At 46.6% G+C, this 27,395-nt stretch overlaps 1 protein-coding gene across 6 annotated transcripts in view; it reads right to left on the reverse strand.

Annotated features, from left to right (window-relative positions):
• RUSC2 (RUN and SH3 domain containing 2) overlaps positions 1 to 27,395 on the reverse strand; it is a 57,162-nt gene that overhangs the window by 24,952 nt on the left and 4,815 nt on the right. For 3 of the 6 annotated variants that reach the window (XM_026865456.1, XM_026865455.1, XM_026865451.1), the window contains exon 2: positions 13,352 to 13,457. The exons of 1 other annotated variant lie outside the window; for it this stretch is intronic. The gene's annotated coding sequence lies outside the window, so the exon portion shown is untranslated. Of the gene's footprint in view, positions 1 to 13,351; positions 13,458 to 15,187; positions 15,655 to 27,395 lie in introns of those variants that run through there. 2 more of the 6 variants (XM_026865452.1, XM_026865454.1) reach the window with 2 other exon arrangements.

Raw genomic sequence — 27,395 nt, forward strand, 5'->3', positions numbered from 1 at the left:
TCTTCAGACAGTGTGGGGGATCTCAGGGCTCACTGGTTCCAGTACCAGTTTCCAGGATCCCAGTAACACAGTTCATCCGTACCCCAGATTTGCCACTCCAAAAAGCTGCCAGAAACTACTGAATGGCTTTAAAAAAAAAAACTTAAACAGGAAAATTCCATAAAGGGTGAGTAAGAAGAAGGTGAAGAGGAGGAAGACTGTTAAGTTGTTGTAAGGTGGGCCTAGCAGTGGTGTATGTTTGGACTTCTGTTTATTTCTTGCCAGCTAATGCATCTCTGTCAAATTCATGGCTTCATTAAATGCTTCAGTAAATCATCCAGCTCATTAAATGAAAAAAAGGTGTAAAAAGAAATACTAGTTTTTTGACTCATCCTAAAAGTGCAGCTCTCCCCCCCTGCTTCGGGGAACAGGGAGCATAGGGAGGGTGGTCTGCCTGGTCCCACAGTGAATATTCCCGCACTCGGTGTTCAAAGGGGGCTGCAGCAAGACTGAAAGACTAAGTATTTCCTAAATTTCTGCCTCAGCTCAGGCTGGTTTCTCTTGTGGTTCCGAGCAATCAGCAATTCCTGAAAAGACCACTTCCCTTTTCTTTCCACAATCAGGTGCTGCCTGGGCCAGGGCTTTTTCTAGCAGTTTCCAGGACAGTCTGACTAAGCCCATGATTAATATATCATTACATCCCAGAACTGTACAGGATTATGATGTGTTCAAAATGGAAACTGCAGCACATGATGATCAATCACAGCCCCTGTGCTCATGGCAGCAAGGAGCTACACAGGTCAGAGATGAGGGGCTTGCCAGCAGAGATGAGAGGGGGCATGAGACAAAAATAAGCAATAGGTAGTATTCCTGACGAGCATGAGACAGGTACTGCCTCCCAGTCAGAGGAAAAGAAGCCCTAGCTGCTTTGGGCATTCTGAGTTACACAAGACATCAGAAATAGCTCAAGCAGCAGATCTATACCGGCTAATACAGGAGCTGGACAGTAACCGAACCAGTTTCTCCCATTTCTGTGCTCTCTTGCTCCATGACTCATCATCTGACATGTGGCACTCAGCAGGAGCCACTTATAGGCCATGACTCAGGAGCATCCATGAAGTGATCTGGGCTGGAACCTGCTCCTCCTTCTCCCCACCAGCTGACCTCTGCCCCAGCCCCCATCACATATGCTCTTAATTACTTTATGCAAATTTGTAGAGGAGAAAATGACTCTGATGTTTCTAGCTGTTAAGATCACACTGAAATTGCTGCTGAATTAAACTGCAGACACAGTGAATCCTTTCTTATCACAGACACTCTGGTACAGGAGGATGAGGGACTATGGTTCTACAGCACCCTTCTGCCTGAGTACTCTGAGAGCATACTAAAGATCTCACAGGAGCATAAATTACACAATTCCTTTCTGAAACATGGATCTCCCTGGGTTGCTGGAGGGCTCCTAGAGCACTCAAGAACCTACACAGATTGCTGGGTAGAATCAACAGCTGAAGATGCCAAGCTTAACTCCTCCTTAACTGCACAGTTTTGGCCAGGGCTTAGCTGCAAGGCAGGGCTGTCAACTGGCTGCCTCGTTAAAGTGGCTCCCTTTACAGACCCTGGGTACCAGAGACTGCTGCTGAGTGTGGCAAAGTCACAAGCCAGCAGTTGTGGGTGAACCAGAGTCAAAGCCAGCAGAAGTGTGGACTGAAGGTTTTCCCACCAACTTCTACGCCTGGGAGCTGTGAGCAAAAAACTCTCCACCACAACAGCCACAGGAGAGCAGGGAATAAAGTGTCCTGCTGAGGGAGTCAGGCATCAAAATCAGCACAGACCTGTGAGTCCAAGACGGCTCTCTGACCTGTACCTGCAGGCATACAAAATGGCAAAACTGCTCACAAGTCTGTTATATAGCTACAGGCAATGGTGAATCCTTTCTCAGGTGTGCACTGCAGGGGTGAAGGCTCCCAAGATGATAGCAAGAGGTGGTGAGGGCACAGATGCTTTGTATGGATGGCAATATTCTCAACAGCACTGGAGATGTCAAGGGTTGCTGGCGATCTGAAGCATCCCTAGAATTACTATACTTTGGAAAGACCTCTCCATGAGAGGTCACAAATCACCTCCACTGGGCTCGCAGGACTTTCCTCCCTAACAGGTACTGGAACCTGGCTTCAGACAACTCCGTGTTGCCCAGACCATGCCAACGGAGAAGTTCTGTTTATACAAGGCTATGGGAGGATAATTTCAGAAGGAAGTTTCATCTGCGCAAAGAAAAAGCACACGAGAGCTCCATCTCCAGTAGTTTTAGATCCCTATCATCTTCATGCCTTGGGGAAAAGAGATAAACTAAGCCCTGAAGGGGACAAAGGTCTGTCTTCAAATTAAGATCTCACCACTGTACAGGTCAGGACACCCATACAGACTCCAGCCACTCCATGGCTGCACATCTTCACTATTGCTTCCTCTCCATAGCTGCAAAAAAATCCTGAACCTTCCCTGCAAGGCAAAAGCATCAGTGATCGGTGGAGACAGCCTGACAAATAAGGAACTTAGTCTTAAATAACACAGTTAAAGAGGCTGTAAAAATCATGTTTACTGTCTATTCAGTCCAGAGCTCCATATACGTAGGAATCACTCACTATCATGTGAAAAACAAACATTTCTGGGATGGTAGATTACAGATGTACAACCCCATGTAGCAACACAGCAAAAGTATAACAGGCAGCAAAGGTGGCTACAGGAGAGTGCAGTAAAACCACGGCAGAGCCAAGTTCTTGAAATTATTGAAGCATTACCTCACAAAGCCACCATAAATAAAGCAGCTAGAGATGTCAAAAAGCCCCAGCAGGATTACTGTCAGACTTGGACACAGCAGTGGTACAACAGTTTGCTAACAGGACTAGGTAGCCATGTCCCAGTGAACAGGAGAAGCAAAGCAGGTACAGCACTACCTAGCAATGATGGGCAAGAGTTCTGCCAGACAGCCAGAATGCCTGCATCTGCAGAGCTGTATTATTTTTAAATGATGCAATCCTACATGAAATTTAATACACGCTGTGTGCAACAGTATCAGGAGCTCCAAATTCAAGCACAAACACAAAGCATCCCAGCAGTAGCCTGGTTCTATTAGATTTTCCTCTTCACAGTGCACATCTAAATGGTTTTGCAAACAGCAACTACATCCAACAGCTGACTCCTGCTAAGACAGCAGGAAAATTTAACCCCTTCTAGCTCTAGGTTAATTCTGCCAAGACCAGAAGCAATAACTGGATACATAGGAAGAAATCTTCTGTCACTCCAGAGCAGGAATATGCAATTCAATGGTCCAGAGGCTGGCAGCACCCTGATTTGGGGATGACAGCATGCTACAAAGCAAAAGACTGAGTATCAGCCCAATAAAGGCAGCATCTGATGACACTAATGCATCAAATTTATCCTGCCCTCTGAAGGACATTAGGACCACATATACTTTTGCTGCTGACAGCCAACTGCTTTTAGACCACAGGCTGGATTTTGCAATCCACTGAAGGCACCTGGAGGAAAACACCCTGAAGCAAACAGGTTTGGAAAGGGTATTTGCCCAATTACCCTTTTTTGGCCAGGCCCCTGAACAAATAGGTCCTCTGTAACCAAGTCCAGATGCTGCCTAAATCTCATTTCAGCAGAATTCAAGATGGGTGGAAAAAAAGGCAGAATGAATCCCAAGATGACGGGACAAGAAGCTTCTGAAGTGGGAACAAATCCTTGAACCACAGCAAGAATGTGCAAGATTAGAAAACAGCCTTTGCACTTCACAGTAGGTCTTGACACGACCTCCCTGGCCAAAACAAGTCTATCAAGAATGTTATTCTCAAGAAAGACAAAAATCAAGAACTGTTTCCACTAGCTCAGAAATAGAGGGAGGAGAAAGATGTAATGAACAGATGAACATACTTAGTCTTCATGGATCAATTGCTACAGGGAAGTTTTGATTTCAGCACAGGAACACAGACATCTGTGGACTGAATCAGATGGGTAAAGCCCTGTCCTCCACCTCTGCCAGCAGAGTTTGACATGCTCTATAAGAGGCATAATAACCCCAAAGTAGGCAAATGAGGGACCAGCTGCTCTGTTTTTCCCCCCAGTCACAGACTGTGTCCTTCATACGTGAACAGTTTGTCTGGAAGTGGGTTTCATCACCCACTCATAGAAAGTTAGGAGCCTATACAATCATAGTGCTACATATTCTTGACATCCCTTATAGCACTCCATTTTTTTTCCTGAATTCTTGCAATTGTTAGTGTTTGCAACTTCCTGAACCAGTGAGTTCCACACCAAATTCCACACCACAGTAGTAGCTGTCTGTCAGTCCTTTTGAATGTATGGGAATTTAACTTCATTGCTTGTCCTTGGGCTAGGGCAGGGAGAGCAGCATATTTTCTACTACATTTGCCACCCCTCTGAGCAGTCCCAATCTTTTCACTCTGCTTGCATACAAGAGTATTCTCAGATCCTTGGTCCAGTGACCAACCTCTCTCCAAGCGTCCTCCTGATGTGTGGGCGTGCTTGTATGTTCGCATGGCCGGCAGCAAGGCAGAACTCGAGGGGATCTGGATGAAACCACAGCATCAATTTATGTAACATTTTCCATGCAGCAGAACTAACAAAAGGCAAGCCAAAACCTTAATAAAATACTTATGAAGCAGACCAGGCACTCCTAATGATTACACATACTTTTATTCTGAGAGAAGAAACTTATCCCTTGCAGGGGCTGGAAACCCAAACCAAACTTTGCTTGTTTGTAAAGCTCTATTCGGGACAGTTTATTTTAGGATATCGCTTCACAAGACAGCTCATGTGCTAATTAGGCTTGGAATGACTGGGCTCAACAGAGCATTAAGGGGTTCTAACTAACTAAATCTGATAACCCTGGATTAACCAAGGTCTTCTGCTGAGGAAAGTCTTGTTGGGCTGCAGAGGGTGCATACACCTATTATTCACTAGGAGAAAAAAGGAGGGCAAACAGGGATGATCCTTGCCTCTGTACTAGAAGAGCAGGCCAAAGTCCCAGGGGTCACACCAAGTCTACTGGAGGGATGACCACTCGGCTTTTAATTACTTCAAGGGTGTTCAGGAGGCCTGAGGAGACACCTTAAGACTGTCGGCTCCCAGATCTTCCCAGATAGGACACCTCACATTTAGATGCCTCCTTTCTTGAAGCTGTTGTGTCCTTTCTGTATCAAACGTCTCAGAGAAAAGAACAAGCACCTGCAACAAGTGGTGAGAAGAATTTGCATCTCCTAAGCCCTTGCACTGAGATGGGCCTCAACTCAAGGAGGAGGTTTCAAAACTCTGTGACTTCTGAACACATATTATAAATACACTGTCTTATTTACACAAATACCAAGCCATTTGGGAATACTGCTGGGCTTTGAAGTTTAGTTTGACAGCAAATTCATGGACTAATTAATCACAGTATGTGAAAATTATTCCTATCATCGTTTCAAATAATCCTCCTTAATTTCCTGGAATGCTTCCATGTTACAAACGTCTCAAAATGTTACAACTTTCTCTAGACAACTCATTATTTCATATCACAAATCCTACAGTTTCCCATTTAACACAAATAATTCCCATTTTTTCAGTCTCTCCTCTTACGAGAGTTTTCCATTTGTGCAGTTTCCCAGGCAGTTTTCAATTCCCTCCAACTCTGCAGTCATGCTTCTGAGCTGGGGTGACTAATTGCACACAGTTTCCCAGTCAACAGTGGGATGTCCCCTGCTTTCTGTTACTAACATTAGAAGACTCTGTACCATAATTTTCCATTCCATTTCTTCTGTACCTTTACATTCATGCATAGATACTCGTCAAGTCCCTTATGACCAGGGTGACATCCAGGTACTTTTTACAGTTTAATGACATCAGTTTAATGAATCAGTTTAATCTATTTAATGATTTGGAACCTGGCCAAGCATGCTTTTCTGACTGTTTTCTGTTACACACATTTACATAACTTAGCATCAAGCTCAAAAAAATTAAGGTTTACAACAAGACTAGCCTAGAAGAAACCAGAGGATTTTTCTTACACATCTGTTCTGAGGAAAGTAGTTTCTTTTTCCTGTCTGTGCCATATGATTTTTTGGGGGTTTGCTCCCTCAAGTTGCACAAATTCTTGGCATAGGCTTCTGGGGAGAGGTTTCCCATGTCCCCATGTAAATTTTCTTTGTGGTCCCTCAAGAATAAGAAGGTCCTCAATGTCTGACTAAGGTCTGGGCTGAAGGATATCTTCCCTGTTGAATTTGCCTCATTAAATCAGTGAGGTCTGCTGGCTTGCCTCCATGAAAGAAGATTCCACTTTTGTTTTGACAGGCAGGCCAAGAGGTTATTGTGGTTTTTGTTTTCATCCTTAATTTGTGCCAAGGGTAAAGCAGACAACAAGGCAGTAGACCAAAATACTGGCTGTTGAACACACTCTGGTACAGAGGGGAATCACCCCTTAGTGCCTCCAGGACAAATACAAATGCATTGCTTCAGTTAGGGGTGTTTCTCCACCCTGCAGTACCAACTCATGTCAGCAGCACAAAGGCTGGGACAAGTCAGGGTTACAGAGGTAGAGACATTCTTTGGTGTCTCTGAAACTTGCACAAAGTCACTAGAAGAAGCACAGATAACAGAAACCCCAGTGGATCAACAACTACTATCAGTGTCTCAACAAGATATGGCCAAACATAAACTGAATGACAAGACAATGTGACTACAGCATTGCCACCTTTGTGCATTAACCACCCTCATGCCCTTGCTTGTCAGTGCTGGGACATACCTGTTTCTGGCAGTTCCTCCTCTGTTACTGTGCCATGAACTGGCTACCCCTACTGAATTAGGTTCTAGAGACCTCTAGGGATGCCTGAGGTCCCCTTGTGCTCCATGCAGCCTCACCTTTCCTCTGACCCAGTCTTCCCCCCAAAACAGCCAGTCTAAGAGGAAACAGGGAAGGGAAGCATATGGTCTGTCAGGCTTACTGTAATAAGAAGTAGTCATCACCTTTCAGAGTGCTTTATAAATACAGTAATTATAAATAGCAAGTGCCTGCAGAAATGAAAATGAGGCATATGACAAGGAGCTGAAGGCAGGAGGAGACATCTGGATAAGGAAGATGCTCTCCTCTACAGCCATTTCAAGCACTGTGACCTGCAGCTGGAGGATAAATCTCAGCAGTAGGTTAAGTTAGATGCCACTGACTGTGGACAAGAGAGAACAGCTTGTCATAAACAGAAAATGGCTAAGTGCAGATGCATGCTGAAATCCTCTTGCTGTTCTTCTGAAGGGTCAAGCTCAATAATTGCTCATGATATGCAGTTATTACTGCCACATTCAGGGAAGAAATCCCTTAGAAGTCACAATAACAACTCACATACTAACAAGTGGTAAAGGACAGGCCAACTGCAGTAAGCCAAACCGCAGAGCAGGTGTGTCACTCCAGGTATCGATCATTAGATGAATTAGACAAAGCCAAGGAATATATGCTGTGTGGGCCAACAATATCTTGGGACCAGAAATATGAATTATTTATACCTCCCACTGGATCTTCTCATATGTGGGCTTATGATTCTGCCACCCGAGTTACTGGAAAAGGTCTGAGGGTGGGACTACAGGGAAAAATTCCATGTAAGGAGACAGTGAAACTAGCCTCACTACTAAGAACAGAAAACTGTACTAGCACAATGGCCCAGACAGGTCGTTCTCCCTGCTGAGAAGGACATCTGTGAGGACAGCTATGCTATCTGAGCTTACACGGAAGACACATGACAATGCAGCACGAGACACGTGTTCCCTCTCTTCACCATGGGAACCCCAGTTAGAGACCAGAAGAAGGTGGCCTGTGAAATAATTCAGGTGAATTGTACCTACGAGGCAAAAGGAGGCTAAGTGAGCATGCAGCTGGTCCTGCACCAATGCAGGCAGAGCAGAACGGAGAAGAGCCTGCCCACTGGAAGCATTTAGGTCACACTTTTCCAGAAGCGATGGCAACTGGTGCCAATTTACAAAGAATAAGGTGCAGTTCTGGAGTTAAACTGATGAGATCAGTCTAACTGTGTAGGGAGTAGGGAGTCTTTGAGTAACACCTGAAGGTGACCTGAGGGTCAGAAGGAGCTGAGAGAGATTATCTAATTGTTGCTGAACTGAGGCTGTGTCAGCCAACACTTGGGAGCACAGATTTTCTTCCCCAGGGTTCACTGCATTATAGTTAAGCAACTAATCAGCTACAACCTCACATCACAACTTGAGTTCTCATGAAAAACTCAATTTTCCCGATTTCCTGATTCTGCTTCAGTTTTCTGGAGAACCTGTATGCAGGTTCTTTTCTAGCACTGGTATGCAGCAGATCCCCTGAGCAATTTGTCAGAGCCACAAATGCTCAGGTGAGTTGCACATCTGTGAACCAAGGGCAAGGCAGACTCTCCCAGTCCAGTACCTATCCCTTGTCCATATGTCCCACCCTTCTCCAAAAACACAGCACGATTTAGTCTGAGGTAACAGTGGGTCCAAGGGAAGTATCAGGTAAAAAACTGCTGCATATTTGCCAAGGTCTTCCCTACATATTTTCATCTTTTTTTTTCCCTGTAACTCCTAGAAGAGGGAATCTCCTCTTGCCAGAAGGAACTGCTAGCTCTCATCACTCTCAGATATCTGTGTCACTTGCCCAAAAAGCACAACAGGGCAGTAACACTTGCTCTCAACTTCCAGAATGCATTTTGTGCTGGAGCAAAGAAAGATAGTTTGGTGGTAGTGCCATTTTCCCATCAGTTGCCAAGTATTAGTACAAAGCATTGCTGCCATCACTCAAATATTTATTATTTATCACTCAAAGGTACTGCCAGCCCCAAACCCTCAGCACTTCACAAAGACCAACACATGGTCTCTATCCCAAGAGTTCCCCTACGTTATGGCCACTCATGTACATTACAGCTCTGCCTTCTGTCTCCCTCCCATTTACAACAATTGACAACTACATGGTTTGGCTTTTTTTTTTCTGTATCTGCTGATAACCACCAGCAGCTTTGCCCCAGTACAAAACACTTGCATACATCTGATGAACATAAAAAAACCCACTGTCTATGTGACCCCAAGGCTGCAACACAGCTGCTGTGGAGAGTGGGAGAGTTTGTGGACAAGCCTGCTCTTATGCTCATCTTAACAGGTATGTGTCTGCTTTGACCCACTTCTTGCAGAAAATGAACATTAAAATAATTTTCATCAAGAGAGAAACTGGAGCAGAATCAGGGACCAGAGCCATTTTTGACAGCCCGTTTCTTTCTCTTTGGAGAGTAACCAACTTTCATATGAATGCTAGGGCATGCAGGGAACCTGCTCAGCAGATAACGTGACAAATCCCTGCTAAGGCTAGGTAACAACACAACTGTCATTGATCATTGCTACAGATTTCACCCCCTGCCAGCCAAGATCCCTCAGCTCCTTGAAGCCTTATTCTGTAGCCTTTCACACAGCACTGGAACGGGGTGAATTTCTGGCTCTTCTGGACTAACAGACTGGACTGCCAGCAGCACTTTATCAACATCAAAACCCATCCCATGAAGCAGCACAGGTAGAAAACAAGTGAGTTCTCCCACCACCAGCTGGATTTCAATAGTTTCCACAAACATGGGGACAAAATCTTGCTCAGTACTGTCCTTCAATTCCACAGCTACAGGGAGGCACCTCCACCTCCAAACCTCTGCCATTCAACCACCTGCACAGATCTCTGCATCTCTCACTTTCAGTTTGCTTTTCCTGGGTTTAGCCATCAGAACCACACCTACTGAGATGAGTTATCACCCAGCATCTACAATATAGAAGTGGCTTTGGACTGAATATCTCAAGCTGACCCAGTTTATATTAAACAGAAGGGTAAAAAGTAAACAGCTCTGTAATGAAAACTTTTTAATTTTTAAAGAGCAGATCTCTGGTGTCTGAGGGTAAACAGTTATAAAGGCAACAAGAACAAAAAGAGCTTGGAGCAGTGCTGCAGAAAATACTTTGAATGTACATCATAAGTAAAAAAAAAATCTGGAATCACCAAGCAAGGTAAGGAAATTAAAAGAGCAGGGCTCCTGACCAACCTGAATGAACAACCACAGCAAGAAAGATATTAGAGGTAAGTAAAACAGCATCTTTGGTGCTGTTTAGGCAAGAAGAATAATATGAAGCCGCAGCGATGACAGGTTAGATAATACAGAGGAAAGAGGGTGCAGAAAAGGAAATGAGCTTTTGAAGTAGAAACAAATTCCAGAGGATGAATGCACTTAAGTCAGACAGACAAGATATTCTTGATCCCAGAACAATGAAACAATAGTTGTGTGATCACAGCTGGCAATCTGGCTTTTGATAAAAATACCTGTGAGGAAGAGAGGAAGGAGGGGAAGCTGTGTGGCTGGTGAATAATAAAGGTGAAGTCTGTTCCTCCTTTTCGAACAGGTAAGTGACTTGTGTTAGATTTATCAACCTGCTCTTAGTAGTACAAAAGGCTTTTAGAAAACATTGGAAAAGAATAGTAAAGACTGAGAAATAAATGAAAAATGGGGGCAAAGCACAATGCAGGGTTGCAAAAGGTGGGCTACTGTCTGTCTATCAGGAGTAATACCAGAGTGAGATCTTGACTCACCAGGAACATCAGATTGGAAGAAAATTAAGATCTCTGGGACAGAGAATTCATTTGTTTGCTATCACAGACACCCGAGAGGTGGTAATGGAGCTGTGGGCAGGCCATTCCTGAGTCCACAGCACACTCTCCCAGGCCACCTGCACTTTCTGCAATGCAGGTCCAGGTCCCTTGTATCTAGAGATCCAGCTGCACTTTATATTCAGCATTCTGCATCGATGCAGTGAGGAAGGCACACAGCAGTAATTGTATCTCCTTCCTATGAATCCTTTTGGTCAGCTCCAGTCACCAGAAGCTCTTGCCCATCTTTTAAGCATCTCAAGGCAAAGATTATCTGTGAAATCTCACTTCTTAACAAATACTCTTGTAAAGTGGCACCTACTAGCTAGGCACAGCCTGTATGTGTTGGGGAGCGTTCCCATCCCACACAGCACAGGAGGCTGCATCCCCTTTGTTTTACTCCTTCAGACAAGCATTGTACACACAAGCTGTACACAATTTTTCCTCCATACCCCGACACAAATATGTGAACACTGCACAGATATGTCCTGTTGCATGTCCTGTCCTCTGGCACACAATGCACCTACAGTTACACAGGTGCTGTTGTTACCACCGAGCTCCTGCAGGAGCCTGTTCTGCAGCAGCACCACAGGCACAGTCTGGTACACACCTACAGGAGCATACCTCACTCCCTGCTCCCATCGGGCTGAATGGGACAGAGACCTGGACACACAGAAGTGGTTCTCAGGTCCCAGGGTGAAATAGGGATGAGAAGGAGCTGCAGTTCTGGAAGCACCATAGGGCCACATTGCCACAGAGCTGCAAGCAGAATTCACTCTGCTGCGTGGTTTTGCTGGAAGACCTCTCCTTCTCATGTGGCATCCTGCACCAAAACTCTGGGTTTACCTTCTTCACCAGGTGTAAAGGCTGAAGAGCCTTGGAACTCCATAGGGATGGAGAGGGAGCAACCAGCTGAGAACCTGCAGCAGCAAAATGGTTCCTTCAGAAAACTGCTGCAGAAAAGGCTGTGCCAAGGATCAATCCCACCTCCACAAACCCCTCGGGGCCGCACACAGCACTGACCAGCCCGGGGAACACAGTGAGAGGCTGGGGAATGACAGCACAAACAACACATTTACATTCCCGGACAATGACAATCCTGAATTTCCTCCTCTGTGCTCTGTCTGACCCACAATCCCCTGTTCCTCCAGCTCTGCAATGCCCCTCACACCTGCCTCTTCTGCTCCACGGTTTCTCTACAGCTCTGCCAGACTTTTAGCATTTTATCTACATTTTCCCTGCCATTCTGTTGCTCCTGACAAGCCTTAAAGATACTTTATCTGAATTATTCTTGTGTGACTAGAAAACTGCAGAAAGCTTTTGTCAATAGGTTAGGCCTGCCAAGTTCGCTCTTAGCAACACCTGTGTACAAGGCTGTGGGTGTCTGGAGGTAAAAAAGCAGATGTCCACTTCCTTCATACAGCTTTACGACACCCATCAATCCAGACCCTGTATGATCTGTTCCTCAACAGCAAATGCCAATGTAACTTCCATTAACACATTCCCCCAAACCACCTGCAACCCACATGCTCAGCATCTTCCCTAATCCCAAAAGACTGCATGTGCTTTTTGCTTATCCCCTTTTGTTAATACATTCCCATGTGTACATTCCCCTACAGTCACATCACTGTACACACACACACCGAAATCTCATTCTTTTCTTACTGTTATCACTGTCACCCTGAGCATCTCCAGCATCTACACCCCTATACCACATACACCCTTCTCTTTGTTCAAGCCCTTCCTCCTTTGCGTTTGCAGAGGCAATTTGATGGAAGGATTTGTGCAGAGGGTGGGGGAGGGAGAAAGAAGGAAGGCGGGGAGGGAAAAGATGGATTTGGCTATAACAAGACCATGTAATTAAGCTCTAGAAACTGGTATCCAGGTTGGACCCCTCATTTCAGTAATTAAAAGTAGTCATTCCTTCATTCCTAGATAACCTTTTCTCATGCAGTATGTGAAAAGAGGCAGGCAGAAAGCATCCATTTACACAGACAGCAGAGACACACCCTGGGCAACACAAAGGACTCCAGCATTCACAGAACCCATGTACCTCTTAGCAGAAAAGCAGGGTTTTACCCGTCACGATATTTTACCTTAATGCCTTTTGAGCAATTGATTTACCAGTATTTAGAAAAAAAAAAAAAAAAAAAAGGAGAGGCAAAAGCCACACTGACAGCAGCCTTTCCTCTCTCTGCATCCTTTGTTTCTGTCTTTTCATGGAAGCGCTGTCTGTCAAAACAGCTTTTGAGCTGCATAGCAGCATCACCACCAGGGATGCACGGAGTGCATGGTAGCTGGCAGGACCAAAACAATCCGTGTGGGCTCGGCTGTCATGGCAGGCACAATGGAGAGCTGTGCGACAGCATTGTTGGGGCGAAGCACAGCTCGCTTCTGCACAACTAGCCCCGGACATGACAACCACTATTTCACAGCTACAATAGACAAATATGCATTCTGCGCAGCAACATCAGTCTCCTCACTCACATCCATTATAATGACAGCAGCTCCAAAGCAACACAGCCTCTGAAGAGGCAAAGCAAGCCTAAAATATTTTAAGCTTCACTGGGTAGCTGGCAATCTCTACAAAAAGAAACCAGCCACTTTGTAAGACAATGAGCAGCCTGAAAACCATCAGCATGACTAATGCCCACCCGGATCATCTCTCCATCTCACCTTTCCACAGATCCTCCGTTCCCTGTCTCCTCTCAATGAACACACTCTGCTCCGGCACTGCTGAGCACTTGGATTCCAGTGGGCTCTGCGCTCTCTCACCAGGATGCTGTGGGAAACAGAGTCAGGTTTTTTTTAATTTTTTTTTTTTTCACAGCTGCATCCCTGGCAATGCAGAGGGTCTGCGCAATCACATCTCCAATGCTCCTGCTGCTGTGACGTTGCCGCGTGTGAAGGAGCAAGCCTGCCCACAGCACCACCGCTTCAGCTTGCAATCAGTCCCTTTGGGACCTCAGACAAGGCAGGGAATGGGAGGGAGCGGAGGAGAGGAGGAGAGATAAGTCGAGCTGGAAGATGGAGGATTGATTCCTACAGGAACCAGGGAGAGAGCATAAGGAGAAATAAAGACTAAAGCTTATGCCATAAAACAGAACTGCAGCATCTTATTCTGTGATGGACTTGGATTTCAAATGCTGCATGATTACAAGCTGCAATATTCTCTCCTCCTGTCTTTGAAAGGAGAGCAAAAGGAACTGGAGTGCTATTCTCCTACCATTGATGACAGACAGAGCCCTTGGAGATAAAATGCTAGTCTGCAAAGCAGCGCAGAGGAAGAGGAGGAGGATGGGAGGACTTATTACTGAGTGATCAGGAAGACTAAAAGAAGCTTCTTGAAGCTTCTTTTACATTTCTGTAGCACCTTGTCCTGAAGAGCTTCACCAATAGTATCTAAATAGCATCCCTGAAATGCAGCCACCCCCGGAGTGAGATGCAACCACCAATATTTCCCCCAGTGCCAAATACATCTGGCAGGAACTGTATGGCTGAAGTCCCTGATCAAGATCCCAGCAACTACTAATTAGAGCTTGTTATTAAAGTGATGCCTGTAATCTGGGCTAAATCTTGGCATCTCCGTGAAGTGATCCACGGCAGATCTTCCTTCTTGAACCAAGGGGTCACCACCTACAAAAGCCCAGGCTCTTGGGGCCATGTGGAAGGATTTTTCCATCACTCTCTTTCAGAGGCTGCTGCAACCTCCTCCATAAGCAAATTAGTGCAGTTCCTGACATGTCACAGGTAGCTTCATCAAAGGACACCTGCAGATACTTTAGTTTTTCCACCACAGTTTACACATGACCACACACCCCATAAACTCAGCTGTGCTCCAAGCTGTACCAGGGGCGATGTTTCTAGCACTGAAGCAGCTGCCCTGAGACAACCATCCTGGAGGGACCATTCACCTTACTGCACTTTGCATCTAGCCCCACTCCTACAGGCACCGCCCTCCGCTGAGCTAAGCAGAGCTCCCAAAATGGAGTGTCCACAATGGAAAAAGCAATCCCTAAGCCTGAACCAAACTCCATTTTCTAAACTGAGGCTCCATGGGGAGTGGGTAAATCAGAGTTAAAATGTCAGAGACACACAGTTCAAAGAAATGAAGAACCATCACATGCCTGAGTACTTTCTGCTTTATGCCACAATGCACCCAAAGCAGCAACCAAATAAAACAAATACAACAGTTCAGACAATACAACACCTTGCAGAAGCTTCTGCCTCTGGACAGGCCAATACAAAAAGCTGTGCCAGAAAAATGCTAGACTCATTACTGGAAGCAGCTGCCAATTGTCTTCAGATCCCAGACCACTAGAAACCTTTAAAATCTCTCTTCAGGTAACATTCAAATCAGATTGACTGAAAAACCAATGGCTGGTGGGTGGCTCCCATCAAGAGCTCCAGAGGCAGGAGACCAGGACTTTCTCCAGTGCAGAGAGACCCTTCCAGTGGGAAAAGAGAAATGGCCTTGGGCTGACTGTGGGCTGCGCGGGCTCTGCTACTCACCTCCAAAACACTGGGAATGATCCCTCAGCCCATCCCAAAGCTCAGGCTCTGCAGGTCCTTCCCAAAAGGCCAATGCATCTGCTCCATCTGTGGTACTTCACGCACCCCAGGGCACTTGCCTTTCCGTGGATGCTCAGGACCCACACCACCACCCAGTCCCGCTCAGGCACCAGGGACAAGACCCAGGGAGGACGCAGGAGCAAGGGACACACCTCCATGCCTGGCCATTACAGCAAGCAGAAACCTAGTCCTGACAGGCTCTGCTCCACCCGAGCTGCAGTAAATGAGACTATTTACTGCACTCCCATTAGCGTGCAGCCCCCGGACCCCCATATGGCCAGTCCCATTGTAGTGTCAGCGTTAATTAAGGCAGGCTGAAGCAGACGTCTCCGTCCCCTTCAGCTGGGACAGTCAGAGAGCAGCAGCGAGGAAGGAGACAGAGAGTCTCAGCTGCGGAGCTCTGTGCAGAACAAGGAGCGTTTGTTACCCAGGAGACTCGTTCCCACAGCAGAGAGGAGAATGGAAACTATTTCGGTGCCCTCCCCAGTCCTCCACAAGCATTGCCAATGCTGACGCCAGGAGGTATAAATGCTGGCAGGCTGAGTGCTTGCCTGCATCCCTGTGCCTGCCACAGGACACTGGCATTAACCAATTCACTGACAGCAATGCCTGCCTTGTGTAGCAGACATGCACACCAGAGCAGAGGGAGTCAGAGGCCTGTTTTGTTAAAAATAAGAGCGAGCAATGCAGCAGACAGGGGCTCCCTCAGAAACACTCCCATGCACATATCTATTCCAATCATGAACATTTGTATCCTCCCCAAAACACATTCAGCATGTTCCCCCCACCCCAAGCTCACGTGGCCTTGCACCTCTGCAGCAAACACCCTTTTGTTGCATCCCCCTCCCTGGAGCTTACCGCAACAGCAGTAAAAACTGATGGGCTGTCCCAAAGCTTTGTAGGTAGTAAGAGATTACAAGCACTAATGAGGAAGAATAAAGCTCTGTCTTGGGGACTGTCTTCTAGGAGGTGACTTCTCTTTGATCACAGAGATGAGTCAGTGAGAGAAGGGGAGCATGGCTGACTCCACACCCTCATGCAAGGAGGGGAGCAAGGACACTGCAGGCGGGTGACGGCGTTCCTCAGAGAAGCAATGTGATGGAAATGAAGGTGCCAGAACATGGCTGCCCCTACAGTAACAGGGGTCCCTGTCCTGCATGGCCTGAAGTGGTAGGGATGGGTGCTTCCCACACACCACAGCACTGTGGGGTGCAGCTTGGCAGGAGATGTGGCCAAGCAATATGGACAGCGGGATTGAGTGCACCCTCAGCAGGTTTGCTGACACCAAGCTGTGTGGTACGGTCACACACTGGAGGGAGGGGATGTGCCATCCAGAGGGACTTGGACAGGCCAGAGAGGTGGGCCCGTGTGAACCTCACAAAATTCAATATGGACAAGTGCAAGGTGCTGCACATGGGTCAGGGCAATCCCAAGCACAAATACAGGCTGGGGGATGAGTGTATTGAGAGCACTCCTGTGGAGAGGGATCTGGCAGTATTGGTGGATGGAAAACTGACTATAAGCCAGCAATGTGTGCTCACAGCCCAGAAAGCCAACCATGTCCTGGGTTGCATCAAGAGAAGTGTGGCCAGCAGGGCGAGGAAGGGGATTTTCCCCTCTGATCCACTCTTGTGAGATCCCACCTGCAGTGCTGTGTCCAGCTCTGGGGCCCTGTTTTGCCAATTATCAGGCCTAGCATAAAGGACACAGCCAGCATAAAGATGAACCAATAACCCAATTGTATTTGATACAAAAGGGTCAGTACATGGGTGAGCGCTGGGGGGACAAACAAATCAGTCAGATTATACATAATCCACATCAATCCCACTGACCCCAACAACGACACCGCAAAACCAACAACAGGTAGAATAAATGGTGAAATGCAGTTTCCCATAGAAGGAACAAGAGACAACCAAGTCAAGAACCAAATACATAAGACCAAGGAAGCCACACACTGAATCTCTACACAGCCTGCATTTACAAAAGCCAGACCTGACTTGAGCCCGGTCCCAGGGAGGCGGGAGGTCCTTCCCCAACAGGGAACTCTGCACAGGGCATCCACCTCACACACAGACACTGCCCCTGCCTGCAAGGGGTCCCAGCTTTTATCCCTCAGTGGGACACCTGACCTTGGGTTACTTAATGCAGAACCCCTGAGGCTCCTTTACCCAATGTCTTTCCCTGCCAGGCCAGCTGCACCCTGGAGGGAAGCCTAAAGGCAAACTCGCCCCCCTTTGTGAAGGGCTGTGGGAATCACCCATATGTCAACCTTAATTTGGGGCTTGGGGTTGAAACCCCAGCATTTCAGCTCCCCAGTGTAAGAAAGACACAGACCTGCTTAAGCATGTCCAGAGGTGGGCCAAGAAGATGATAATGGGGCTGGATCACTTCCCCTGTGAGGACAGGCTGAGAGAGTTGGGGGTGTTCAGCCTGGAGAAGAGAAGGCTCTGGGGAGACCTTATAGCGGCCTTCCAGTACTTAAAGGGGCTACAGGAAAGATGGGGAGGGACCCTTTATCAGGGGGTGTAGGGATAGGATGAGGGGGAATTGTTTTAAACTGACGGAGGGTGAATTCAGTTTAGATAGAAAGAAGAAAGCCTTCCCTGTGAGGGTGCTGAGGCCCTGGCACAGGTTTCCCAGAGAAGCTGTGGCTGCCCCCTCCCTGGCAGTGTTCCAGGCCAGGCTGGACGGGGCTTTGGGCAACCTGGGCTGGTAGAAGGTGCCCCTGCCCATGGCAGGGGGGTGCAACTGGATGATCTTTAAGGTCCCTTCCAACCCAAATCTTTCTATGATTCTATGAAAATTGCTTATCAAGCAACATCAGTCTCATTATTCACAGGAATCTTGCGTGTCAGGAAGGGTTTTTGCCATCTCAGTTCCTTCCTCTCTGCTCCATGGATGTGAGAACTCAACACACACCATGTTCTCCCACCAGTGAATTCCAGTAAGGAGGCGCATCCCATTCCCAGTGCCAGTCTGCAGCAGAACTCACCTCTTCGGGGGAGCCCCATGTGCCGCACTCAGGCTGGACACAAGCCATATGCGTACCTGGAGAGCTTGCTGACAACAGCCAGGACACACATAGATGATCTAGGTGGAGAAAAGCCCAACACATTTTTGTCTTGGCCTCGGGCTCCTTCCTCCACATACTATGCAGGAATTGGCTGCTGAGGTCAGCACACCCCCACATACAAGAAGGAACAAACCTTTCCACTTTTGCTGCACATGTACAGCAAAATCATCCACCAGCAGCCCAAGCCTCTCGCCTAATTGCTGCACATCTGCTCCAGTGATCCGTGAACTGGAAACAGCTCAGCCCCAGATTCCAGCACGCTGCCTGGGCTGTAGCTTGGACACCAAGCAGCGGGCAGGAACAGGTCTTTAATCACCCCTCGCTGTTAAGCGTGAGTGTCCACCCTTGCAACAGCCTGACAACCCCAGGGCTGTCACCTCTCCACTGAATCTCATGGCTACAACCCAGCACAGGGAGCTGCCTGCTGCTAAAGTATGAGTATTTTGATCTAGCCCTCATTACATGGATTGTGTCCATGCCTCTCAAGGAAACAGAAAGCAGTATGAGCAAGCTCACCACCACAGCATATAATCTGCGCCATGCTATCTGCAGGTGAAACAGCACAAACATGCCTAGGCAAGAGCTTATGGCTCATCATGACCCCATCTGTAGCATGGCCACAGGAGGGGTGGACTGAGCACTCTTTCCCGTGCGCTGGACCACCCAGGAGCAAGATGGGAGCCACTCAGCACCTTTCCACCTCACTCACTGATTGCTCATGGCAGAAATCTGAACCCTCAAGACATGGCAACCCCATCCACCACAGCTGAGGCTGTTTCAGGAATACCAGAGTGGGATGTCAGTCAGAGCTGGACTAAGCCATGGTCTTGCTCAAGTGGAGCAAGGGGGACCAGAACACAAGGGCCATCAGGAAATCAGAAGCTGCTGAAAACTATAAAAATCCTTAGAAAGAAAAATCAAAATCATCCTCACCCCTGCCAGCCCTGCCTTTCAAGGTCAAACAACCCCCAAACAACAGATCAATACAGGATAATCGTTATCAACATGTGCTTGACAACTTTTCTATTCATTGGCAACAAATATAGGAGTTTTTTGAATGAGAGGTCAGAATCAAGATTGAAAAAAGCACGCATTAGCTTAGTGGGAATGCCTGCCCTCAGCCCTCACATTTCCCCAGGGGGTCACTAACCCATCCCCTCCACTGAGCCTGCTTTCTGAGAGGATCTGAGGACAGAGGTACAGGACTCTGGGGTTATGCCAGTCACAGGCACATTCACAACAGCAGGATTCACCAGCCTCCCCATGACAATCCTGTCCCAGAGAGCCCTGTCCACTGCCCAGAGCAGTAGTACGGATTTCTTCAGGGCTAGCAACCCAAGGCAGGACTCATGCCTCCACATAAGAAAATGGCTTGAGATGAGAAAGTTGTTGCCTTTTTTTCCCAGAATTTGGACATTCCTTGTTTGGTGACAGAATTAATTCCCCAAATTAATTCCTCTGATATTTAAGAACGTTCTCCAAATTTCCAGCTTATCTTTATCCATGCACAGCTCACCTCTATTCACTCGTGTTCCAAAAATGAGCATTAACGTCAGAATTTATCCAGTCTGCATTTAAAACGATATCAGCTGAGTTCTTTAATCACTTTATATTAGGTAGACTCTTAATTTCTTTGATCATACCAGTATCCCTTCTCTGGACCTGACCCAGTTTGCATACAGCCTTCAGAGAGTGACTGGAAATGTACACAGCCTTCCAAGAAAAGTTTCACCATGCCTTAATACACTAAAATTTTCCTGTCTCTGCTACAAATATTTTGTCCAATGTGTAACACTGGATGACATTTATCTTTTTCATAGCTGCATCATATTAGCTGCTCACAGTTATTCTGCACGTTACTGACAGACCCTGGGTTTTCTGCTGTCTCTCTTTCTTTCCCTAATGAGCTCCCAGCTGGAGCTGAACTTTTTGTCCATTTCTCATGCACACAGCCATGCAATTTTCAACTACCCAATTCCCATATGTATTATTTCTCAAGGACATCCAAGTTCTTCCTGCTGAATAACCCTGAACTGCCTCTGATGATGCTTCCTAGCTTTGTGTCTTTAGGAAACATCACTAGTAAAATCTTACTTTTTAATGCTCAGAGCATGACTTGACATATTAAATAGCTTCCATTTTAAGGCTACTCTCTATGAACAACTTCCCTGCAGACCAGTAGTTCCTCTTTCAACACTTCTGTTATCTTGCTCCAGTCTTCTTAGTTCTCAAAAGGTATTACGGATGGGGGAAGTCCACAGGGGTTCAAAGGGAGGCAGGGCAAGCACTTGAGAGATCCATTTCAGCTTAGTAAACAGATAAAATATAATAGAATTGGCATATTCCCCAGGAAAACAAAAATTAGGGTATGATATCTGCTTGTCCTGCTCCCTCTCCTCCCTAGCTGACCACCTGCAACCAGTTTTAGAAAAAATCATACTGGGCAAAGTGGTTCCCAATCATGATAGTGATTTCAGCCTCCCTGTATTAAGGTCAAACCCTTTCTATTGCTAGCGGCTGATGCCTCACTGCCCACGAACAGAGGCTTCCACAAGCTCCATAAAAAGTCACAGCTATCAGATAGGGCTAGTGCTGGCAAGCCTCCCCATGGGGCTGGGCTCAGCTCCACATATGATACAATACTGAGATGTCTACAGAAAAACCAAACCCAGCACACAGCCTGCTGTCTGTCTCCAGTCCCTTCCCACTCAAGATGCCAGTATGTTTGTACTGTTTTTCTAGGAAAGTGCTCTTATCAATACTTTACATGCAGAAGACTGGGGCAACAAGGAGATGTGAACCAGCTGGAAGGCTGTGGGAAAGGAAGAACTGATCCTGCAACCTCACTGCCCATCTTTTAGCCCTAATACATAGTACTGCCCAAGCAAGAGCACAAAGAAAGAGCTGAACACTTCTAGGCAGAAGGAAATCAGGACAGAAACAACAGAGCATCTCCTGAATCATGCCTGAATTCTCAGCTTCAGTCTGACAAACTAAGCTCATAAAGCTCTATAGAAAACTTTGAACTGAAGCAAAGCCTGGACGTAAACTGATCCAGACAGATTTCAGAGTGTCTGAAACAGGAGGCTAGATCTAAGAGCAACCCTGTTTCTTCAAGCACTTACTCAAATATTGATGATACACTGAGTGGGAATATAAACTCTCTAACCCATCAAAGCCTTGGCAAAAGGAGCAGAAAGGGTATTATTACAAAAAAGATATGCCATCTAATCTGGCAATCAATTGCTCTGAGCAGCCCATGGTTACAGTGGATATTAAGGTGTTATTGGCTTCGCTTCTATTAAAATTAGTTTTCAAAATGGGATCAATACTGCCTCTACAGCACTATTTACCTAAACCATTAGTTTCACCACAACTTAATAGTTCCTCACCACCACATTATATGCTACCCTGGAGCTGGTGAATCTGGCAGCCACAGTATTCACTGGTTTGTATTCTGACCCCAAATAAAAATTATGTATTTCCAACTAAGCAGTTGGAAAGCTGCAGGGCTGAACTGAATCCACAGCCCTAAAATGGTTCACTGTCTACGTATGAAGTACACCTACAGATTGTACACTGCACGCACTGCTCAAGGAAGGTGAGTGCTTATGGTTCCCATGATATACACTGAAGTGGCATTCCTTTCCCACTCCGGGGGCATCACCTGACTGTCTCAAAGCTAGAGTGACTGCACTGCAAACAAGCCTCAGCTCACAGAGATCGCAATGGAAAGGATGCAGCAGGAAAGGGGCAAGCAGAGGAGAAATATCACTGTTGGACACACGAGAGACCATATCCAAGAATGGAAAAAGACTCCTGCCCTCCTGCTTCAGTACCAAGTCATAAATATTCCAGTTTTCCAAGGCAACAGCAAGCATGAAAACTGCTCCAGATTTCGCACAGAAAACCCACACTCACCTCTCTCTGCGCATGCCAGAGCATTCCCTGACATCACTGCTTAGAGCAACAGCAGAAGTCAAGCAGTGAGATCTGTCAACTCACCATGAAGTGAGCCCCCAGCACACCTCCTGCTCTCAAACACTCCCATCTTTGCAACAAAGCCCAGAGAGCACATAACCACCAGCTGATTTATTAGACAGGTGATATTAACTATATAGGTGCTTATGCTGATTTTTTTTCCTGAATTTCTCCATTTATCACCCAAACTGGGCATGCATTGCTGCTCTGCAGTGTTACCTGTCCCAGCTGGTTATGTTTTAGTAGCAAATAAAGCAATGTCTAGACAGCTTGCACTTCTGCAAAGCAGTCTATGATTTTAAAAGAGACTGCTGAAGGTACACTCAAAAAACACCCACTAGCAGCAATGCTACAGCACAAGATTGGCAGGCATAGGACTTCAGTGCCACCCAGGAGACAGTCTGTGCTCCGGAGCGCCCACATCCCAGCAGGCAACTAGAAAAGCTGCAAAGGGGCGAGGAAACAGGACCAAATGTCCTAAAAAACCAGTGTAATGCAGGCTTGTAACTAAATTCTGTGCATTTAACCTTCTGGCTCTCAGATGTATCAGTTGTTTTTTACTCTTCACCTCTATCGTCTACAGTACCAATACTGTTAGCTGAAAGCATAAGGTCTACATAAACAGCAAACTGACATAAATTATAATCATTACCATGACACCTCACGCAGCACAGATTGCACATCCCCACCCATAATCACCATGCATGACCTGCTCATTCAGAAGGGATCTGCGGTTACCATAGATCACAGGCTGAACTTGAGTAATAGTGGCATTTTGCTTTGAAGCAAACAAACAGTATGTAGGGCTGTACGAATAGGCATGTCATACACCAGATGTGGAGTAACCCTTCCTCTCTGCCGAACACTGGCACATGCCTCATGGGCATGTCCTATATGGAAAAACTGGTGAGAGTTCAAAGGGAGCAAGGAAAAACACAAAGGAGTAAATTGCAAAGCAAGTGAGTTAGTCTTCTGTGGAAAACTAGGGGGTACATGAAAGCAGTTCTGAAATATGTAAAAGGCTGCTACCAAGAGCAAATGAATAAGCTGTTCTCCCTATCTTCAACAGCAGGAATAGGGTCCCTGAGGGGCAGACAGGCAAGTTTAGGTTAGACATCAGGTGTAACAGATAAAACTAGCCATTCATTATTCCACCAAAAAAGCACAGCAGTCAGGAGGTAAGACTGGGTTTCTTAATATTTTGCATGCTCTTGTCTCAGAAGCTGTTTGCTTAACTTATTTAAAGGCATGCATTCCTGATAATTCTCACAGGCCCTTAGTGTCAGAAATTGGAAACAATTGATTTTACTAGCTTTGCCACCAAAGAAATGCCTATAGTCTTGGCCAACCCAGTATGCCATGGCATCAGGAGATACTAACAGAGGAAAGGGACTGTACTGCTAAGATGTAGGATGCAGCAGATGATGTCCAATCACTGGGAACTTCCAGAGAGATAAAATGAAGAAGCACAAGGAATGACATAGCCCAAGTCCACTATGTCTGGGCCAAGGAGATGTAATTATATGGCTTCTGGAGGTTTTATTATTGTATAATTTCTGTTTGACTCAGAGGAGCAGGAAGCCTCTAATGCAGGATTAAAAGCTGAGAGTTTATTCAATGAGACAGAATACCTGGAGAAACAGAAACACGCTCCTGGAAAGACACAGGCAAACCTGCGGGTACAGCCTGAGAGTGGAAAAGCATTCCATGCCAGCTGATCCAGTAGCTAATCCATCCGGCTGTTAAAAACATACTCCAGGGTTTGGGTTTGGTTTTTTTTTTTCTAAGTGGAATATGTTTAGCACCAGCTTTCAGCCAATAAAATCATCCTCCTTTCATCCACCACAGTGAAGAGACTTTTTCTCATTAATTCAGTCTTGTTGAAGATGATCCTTGACTACAGCTGAGAACCCCTCTAAGTTTCTCTCTGGTTATTCTTAACCTCTTCCCATCTAATAGAGCAGACTGTCCTGGACCATCAGCCAGCTGTACCCAAGATCTCCATGTCCGGTCAGCCCATGATTAAACAACCTTTTGGCTGTATGCATTTATTGGTGTTTGCTTAATTAGACAAAGAGTCTAATCTGCAGCACCTAGCTGCCCTGTGGCCAGTTGTACAAGGTCTGCCTCGTCCAAATGACATGTTCGACCAACAAGCAGACATCCCATAGGCAGGCAGGCACACAGAGCCAGAACTGGGAAGTATGTGCCCATTGGCCACCTCCAACAATTTTGCTCAGGTTGGAGAAAGACCCACAGCAAAGGAAATGCTATAGTGATAAAGGGGATCTGTGCTTGGGAGGAAGTCCTGCCATGTTCTTTAAAATAGCAAATAAAAGCTAGCAGAGGCAAAGCCCAGGCACCAGCAATGAGGCAGGTCACGAAGGTAAAGCAGGTCACAGGAGATGTGTGACAAACACGCCAAGCTTAGATTGTATTGGACAGACTGAAATAGGGCTCAGCCTCCCGTGAAGCAGATGAAAAAGCTGGGTTACACGGCTCTATGGGGTTCCCCATGGAGATATCTCAGCACTTCAGGAACTGCTGGAAACTGTGGTGTGGGGCTCAGGCACCACACAGAAGACTATTGAAAAGTGTTCAGGAAGAGGTGTTTGAAGTTGACAAACAAGGTCATGTGTCCCCATGCACCCCAGACACATTCCAGTCAGGGGAACAAGAGCATGGCAGGGTGTAAAGAGCCCTGAAAGAGCCCTCAGGAGCTCTGTAGCGTACAATGATTCACAGAGCCTTAGCTCAGGCCTAATAATAAGAAGAAAGATGATGACTCAGAGAGCTCCTTTGTTGGCTGGACATGGGAGAGGAGCAGGAAGAAGCAGAGGAACAGAAGAGCAGGAAGCCCCTGATGAAGGACTGATTGCCCAGAGCAAGTTCCTGGAAAAACAGAACCATGCTTTTCATGTCCGTGACATATTTCCATCCCTCGTCAATTCTGAAGCCTGTGCTTTCAATACACACTTAAGAAAACACTCCATCCTGTGCAGAAAGGCAGCGTGTGCCTCTCAACACGCAGCAAGGAAAAGAGAAGACCAGCTAAACAGTGAGATGGGGAGAGCTAGCAAGGACTGAACATGCGAGATACAACAGTCCAAGCCAGAGTGGCTGCTCTGCTTTCACTCATTCTCAGAGCAACAGCCTGTCGTGTTTTAAACCTGGCTGGCAGCCAGCACCATGCAGCCGCCTGCTCACACTCCCCCACCACAGAGAGAGTTGGAGGGGTAAGGGTAAGGAGACTCGGAGGTTGAGATAAAAGCAATTTAATAATTGAAAAAGAAAATAATCATCATAATGATAATAACAATAATAGAAAATACAAATGGGTAATGCACAATTGGATTGCTCACCACCCGCTGACCAATGCCCAGCCTGTTCCCGGCTTGTGATGCCAGAGAGGAGAGAATCCTGAAACCACCATCCCAAACACCCAAGTGCAGCTTCCCAACCAGCCCCTCTCTATACGCTGAGCATGACGTTAGGTGATATGGAAAGTTCCACTGGCCAGCTGGGGTCTGTTGTTTTGGCTGTGTGTCCCCCTCCCCGAAGCTTCTTGTGTACCTGTGCGCTTGCAGGATGTGAGAAGTTGAAAAGTCCTGGATTTCTGAGCAACAGCTAAAACCATCAGTACATTATCAATGTTCTTCTCGTATCAAATTCCACTGAATGAAAACACAGCACTATTCTAGTTACTAAGATGGGAAAAAAAACCTATCCCAGCCCAAACCAGGACAGAGCTGGAGAAAACACTTGGTCATGATGTTCTAACAGGACCTGCTCTCCATCCCTGGGAACATCTACCAGAATTAGTAATCCCCTGTCAGAGGAGGTGAAGCATGGAAGGCCAAAGAGTGCTTGTGACCTTTTTAGTAATTTTTGCTCACCTGCTGCTTTCAGAGCAACCTTCTGTATCAGTTTAAAATAAATCCAGCCCTTGTGAAAATAAAGTACTCGGAGACTGCAGAAGCCTCTGGCCCTTCATCTGCAAAGCCAGAAACTAGCACAGATGTATCTGGAGATGAAAGTGGAGGCCAAGGGGGATTAATGCTGTAGTCATGAACCTCAGCATCTGAAAAAGAAGTGTGGTCTCCTCTCTCCACAACACTACTGCTTTCAACTCAGAGCAAATAGAAGACCAAGCACTGCTCCCAGGTTTGCAGCAAAGAGGCATCTTGGCTCTCTTCCTCTTCTTCTGTGTGCAAGGTTCCATGTATTGTATTGTATTGAGCCACGTAACAGCAATGGGTGCTTCCCTCCCACCAGGGGTAACTCCTGGATCTCATATTAGACCAGGCAAGAGTGGAGCCACATTATCTATCTGCAAGAGGGAGCACTTCTGTCTTCAGATGGGGCTTCTTTGAGCATGAGCCCTCCAAGAAGTACTTCTGTGAGCTCCACACACTGAACACAAGGACTCAGCGAGGTCTGCTGCTTTCCACTGGGGTCTCCTGTTTTCCAGCACACAGCAGGGGCTGGTGCTGCAGCACCATGAGAGAAGCTGAACTGCATACCTAGCACAGGACTCGATCAACAACAGGCAAAACCCAGCCTGAGGTAAACAAACTGTAGTTTCTAGCTCCTCAGTGGGATGGTGCCTCCTGCACCGGCTGTGCATGCCCAGGGAGCATGGCTCCCCAGAAATCTCTGCAGCGCGGACCAGTTTTCAGTTATAGGCACTGAACACACCATGAAAAGGGCAGAATTCCACACAGAGATTTAATGTGCCTTCCACGATTAAACTGATCTCCAGCTACCAGTTCTCAGGATAAACCTAACTCAGGGCCTGAATCCCTACACAGGCCACTGCTACAGCCCAGGACTTTTCGGTGAAGCAACAAGCTTTGGCCACCAGCAGGGACCTTCCAGCAGGCCAGATGAAAGCTCAGGTTAGCCCCTCCTGCAATTTGCTGTACCTCTCATTAGATCTAACAATAATGCTCAGAACACACAGGGAAAGCTCAGCAGCAAATAACCTAATTAGAACTGAAAGTCTCACATCCTCTTGGTGACCAGCACATCTGCTGAACGTGAGGGCTGATGTTCTCTGTGGTTAAGCAGGGCAGAAAGGTGAAGAACATGGGG

Source organism: Athene cunicularia (genome assembly GCF_003259725.1).
Source record: "Athene cunicularia isolate RWA chromosome Z unlocalized genomic scaffold, athCun1 chrZ_part1, whole genome shotgun sequence".
NCBI classification, from domain to species: Eukaryota; Metazoa; Chordata; class Aves; order Strigiformes; family Strigidae; genus Athene; species Athene cunicularia.